This window comes from Chrysochloris asiatica, unplaced genomic scaffold (genome assembly GCF_000296735.1).
Source record: "Chrysochloris asiatica unplaced genomic scaffold, ChrAsi1.0 scaffold00022, whole genome shotgun sequence".
NCBI lineage: Eukaryota > Metazoa > Chordata > Mammalia > Afrosoricida > Chrysochloridae > Chrysochloris > Chrysochloris asiatica.
This window is the reverse complement of record NW_006408540.1, coordinates 22,393,136-22,398,219: the sequence shown is the minus strand read 5'-3', so window position 1 is coordinate 22,398,219 and position 5,084 is coordinate 22,393,136. Positions and strand designations below refer to the sequence as shown.

The following is a 5,084-nucleotide window of genomic DNA, read 5'->3' as shown; positions in this document are numbered from 1 at the left end:
CCCTTTGCATTTCTCAGCAAAGTGTAGAATGTGTTGCCTTGAAACACTTATTCACTTCCTTTCCACTGGGATGGGCATGCAATCTATACAGCATGGGATGGCTTTAAAGCACTTGGGCTGCCGTAGGGCACAGAAACGATACCGGCTCTTCAAAGGACATCTTCTCAAGCCACTTCTATAGTATCAAGACAAGTAGAACTCCTTTCCTCCCCACTTTAAACCCATAGTCATGTGACAGGGGCTGGTACTCAATGGAGTTAATTCTTGTCATCTTTTTTGTCATCATCCACCGAGGGGTAGGAATGCCACATCAGCCTTTCCTCATAGAAGGATATGCCAACCTGTGGGCACTTGACATTGGCTTCCTTGGCGAAGACCAGGTCAGCCTCATCAGAGCTTTTCCATTTCATCAGGAACATCAGCTCTCCACTGGAGTCTGTAGCTCCAATAATCCTCTCCAGCTCCAAACTCTGAGCAAAACCTTGTGGCTTTTCTAACTCTTCTTTCTTCTTCTTTGGTTTACTTTCCTCTCCCTTATCTTCAGAATCAGAGTCAGCTTTGGCTTGCTTCCCTCTGATTTATCTGTCTCATGAGCTGTTTTCTGTGACTGTAGAAACTCAGCAATAAGGCCAGAACAATCCAGGTTTTCTTCTGGCTCCCACGTGTGGTCTTCATCTGAGAAACCCTTCCACTTTGCCCTTTACCACTCGGCAGTCGAGAACCTTTTTCACCACATATTCTACCTCCTTCTCTTCTAGCACCTCTTCCTCTTTCTTCTTGTTTTGTTTTCTCCCCATAGTACCCACCAGCTTTCTGGCATAAAGGGTGACGCTGCTCAGAGCAGCGCCCAAGAGCCAGAGGGGAATCAGTGCCGTAATACTGGTGCGTCCTGTTGGGTCGGCTGGGGGAGTGGCACCCACAAAAGCAACAAGCCTAGTGGCCATGAAGGAACCCCTCACTGAAGCGGCATAAGGCAGGCCCAGGCCAACAGCCCTCCCCTCTAGAGGTAGATGTTTTTTGACGAAAGGAGGAGAGTGATTGACTTTGCAGCCCAAGAGCAGAGGTCACTGGGACCATCAAGTGAGAAGAAAGGAGAGCTTATCCAGAGAGGCAGTGATGCCAGGGATGGAGACAGAGACGATGACTTGGATAGATGGAGTGGTAGGGACACTGGACTCAGGGAAGGAGAAGGGCTGTGTGCTGGCAGCTGGGGGCGGGCCTGTGTTGTGTTTTCTTTGGTTGTTTGATGATGCATGGAGGGTATTGTAATCATTGAAATGAAATAAAATACTATAGGATGAATGTAAAGCTGATGTTCTCCCATGTAAACGTCACAATAAAAACTTTAAAAAAAAAAAAAAAAGGTGAATAGCACAATAGAAAAATTAACAAGTAATGTTAACAAACACAGAAAAAGGAACACAACATGATATCCTTCTCAAGCAACTGGCCCCTCCTGACAACATGTCCAAAGTGTGAGAGACGAAGTTTGGCCATCTTGGCCTCCAAGGAGCATTCTGGCTGCACTTCTTCCAACACAGATCTGTTGGTTCTTTTGGCAGCCCGCAGCACTTTCAATATTCTCCTTCAACACCATAACTCAAAAGCATCAATTCTTCTATGATCTTCCTTATTTACTGTTCAACTTTCACATGCATATGAGGTTACTGAAAATTCCATGGCTTGGATCAGGCGCACCTTAGTCCTCAAGCTGACATCTTTGTTCTTCAACACTTTAAAAAGTTCCTGTGCAGCAGATTTGCCTAATGCAATATGTCATTTGATTTCTTGACTGCTGCTTCCATGAGTGTTGATAGTTGATCCAAGAAGAATGAAGTCCTTGACAACTTCAATCTTTTCTCCGTTGACAAGAATGTTGTTTATTGGTCAAGTGGTGATGATTTTTGTTTTCTTGACATTGAGATGTAATTCATAGTGAAGTCTGTGCTCTTTGATCTTCATCAGCAAATATTTTAAGTCTTCTTCACTTTCAGCAAGCAAGGTTGTATCATCTGCATATCGCAGGCTGTTGATCAAAAGAATGTGAATGAAAATAGTAAAATTCCATTTTTCACCCACAGTTTGGTAGTGATGAGGTAGACGGAAATAAGCACTGGTACTGCTGTGGCTCTGTGGAGTCCTGGTGTGGCTCTGTGGGTTAATGAGCTAGACTGCACAGTCATTTGAACAGCAAGATTAGCAGTTCAAAGCTCACCAGCCACTCCTCGGAAACCCTATACAGGGTCGCTATGGGTCGGAACTAACTCAATGGCACTTAACAACAACAATAACTGGTGTGGCTATGTAGGATAAGCACTGCAATGGAAGGTCAGTTGGATCTGCAAGGTCAGCAGTTCAAACTCACCAGCTACTTTTCAGAAACCCTGTACAGAATCAATTTGATGGCACTTAACAACAAAAACAACCATACTTCTCTTAGGAGAATAAATTCATAAAATTGTTTGGGGAGCATCTGGGGCAATATCAATAAAATCATTTAAATCTGCATACCTTTTGACCCAGGGAATGCTAGAAATAACCCAATTCAACAGCCAGATATGCAAATTTAGAACATATATACAATGTAATACTTGTCCTTAAGAAAGGGAAGTATATCTATGTATGTATATATGGAAAATGTTGCTGTTAACAAAACAGTTTGCAGAAACATCAGTATGGAATAATATTATTGGTAAGTGTGGGTTCACGTGGGAGTGAAAGCAAAAGTGCAAGAAATCAACTTACCACTTTATTCCTTTGGTGGTGGTGATGTGCCGTGGAGTTTGTTCTGACTCATAGTGACCCTGTATAGAGTTTCTGAGACTGTACATGTTTACAGGAACAGAAAGTCTCATCTTTCTGCCATGGAACAGCTGGTAGTTTCATACTGCCACTGAGATTAGCAGCCCACTTCGGAATCACTACACTACCAGAGCTCCTTAACACACCTTTGTGTGGAAGGTTGACTTTCAATAGATCGCAGCAAGGAACTGTTCTACTGCGTACCAAACCCCGACTCATTCCTTTATAGCTATCTAAATTGTTTGTTTGTTTTAACAACAAATGTGTTCTTTTTGTAATAAAAATTAGGATGTTTTTCCATTGTCATCATATGGATCCTGACTCATGGTGAATTCATGTGCCAGATTGTTGTTGTTGTTGTTAAGTGCTGTTGAGTCAAGTCTGACCCATAGCGATCCTGTACAGGGTTTCTGAGGCTTTCTTCCACAGAACAGCTGGTAGTTTCAAACTGCTGACCTTAAGGTTCGCAGCCTGATTCATAACCATTTAGAACTGTGTTATATTGCATTTTTAAGGACTGAATTTTCAAAACTAGACCAACTGGTCTTTCTTCCAGGGAACCTGTAGGTAGACTCAAACTTTCAACTTTTTGGTTATCAGTCAGGTGCATTAATGGCACTACCAAGTAACTCTAATAAAAAGGATTTAAAAGAACAATACTCCATAAAAGTATCCTTTGTTTGAGTACGAATTCCTAAACCAGTTTATGTTGATGTTGTTAAATGACATCAAGTAGGATCCAACTCATGGTGTCCCTGTGTAGGGTTTCTGAGGAGTAGCTGGTGGGTTTGAACTGTCAGCCTTGCAGTTAGCAATCCAATCCTACAGCATCACACCAGGATTTCAAACCAGTTCATGTAGTCCATGCTTTGATTTCTGTCTCCTTTCTCTGATTTCCTGAGGCTGAACTTACTGTTCTTGCTGGCACGGGTCTCAGTCTCACTTCGTCATGGCCCGCATTGCAATTTCTCCTGGTCACAGTGGTGGTTGTTTTTTACCTTATACGTCTGTCTTTCATCTCAGCAACACAACCTTGCTCAGTGTCTATACAGTCTGATGTTGTCCAGGGCCCTCTTGCCAGAACAGTTCCAACAAGGTTTCAAGGGTACAGTGATGAATTATAAGAGTGGCCTTTAGTACTCTTAAAAGAACAAATTAAATAATACCTCAGAACATGGACCACATGGTTCAGTAACATAGTCTTTGTATATGTGAAATAGCACGCTGTGTTTTTATCTTCCTTGTCTAACAGAGGAAAATACAAAAGTATGGGCATGCTAAATTTCATTCCACAACCATTCAACAAATTTTATTTTTTCCTTTTTAGTTTCAAAATTGCCCATACTATTGTCAAAAACAAATAGAAAAATAAACTTGTTGAAGGGAAGGATACGATTTAAATTAGCCCAGTCACTTAATTACATTCTAAAAAATAAAACTCATATGCAAATAAAATATACATGGGTTTTGTAAAAATGGACTCATATCTATATTTTCCTCTCTTGTATACATTTAAATCTTATTGTAATCATTTTTCTATGCCAATAAGTGTGCTGCAACATTATCATTTTTAATCACTACTTAATACTAGGTTCCATTGTTAGAGGCATATATTCATTCAAAAAAAAACATTCAGGATTGCATTCTAGTCTCTGAAGGTATAATCATGAATAAAAATACACCCAATCTTGTATGTTTGTGTTCTAGTGGGAGAGAGATAGCATATAAATAAACAAATGAACGTACGTTATACCTGCAAGTTGTGGTGCTTTAGGACTGTGCAGGGGAGAGGGAGCAAACTTTTAGACAGGGCAGGCACAGAGGGGACTCTCTGATCAAAGACTTCAGTGTAAAGGAGTAAGCGATGTGAGATTGCTGTTAACTCTGCCTCAGGGTGACCTCATGTGCAAAAGGAAACAAACATTGGCTAATCTTGTTCCATCTTCGTGGTCATTGGTCTACTCAAGTCCATTGCTGCGACCATTGCGTATTTTGAATACCTTCCAATTCCTCTTCTAGCACTATATTGGATGATATTATCTTGAGATCTATAAGGGTTACACTGGCAAATTTCTGGAAGTAGATCACCTGACCTTTCTTCATAGTCTGCCATAATCTGGGAGCTCCATTGAAATCTATCCACCATGGATGACTCTGCTGGTGGTTGTCATACTAGTAACATAGCCTCCAGCATCATAGCAACACACAAACCACCACAATACAACAAACTGACAGATAGGTGGTGGATGTGGAAATACAAAACACAAACCAAACCTTCTGCT

The 5,084-nt window shown here is 41.2% G+C and overlaps 1 pseudogene; it reads right to left on the bottom strand.

Annotated features, from left to right (window-relative positions):
• Nucleotides 1–257: 257 nt before the first annotated feature.
• On the bottom strand, nt 258–797 carry LOC102842180 (annotated as a pseudogene).
• Nucleotides 798–5,084: the final 4,287 nt, after the last annotated feature.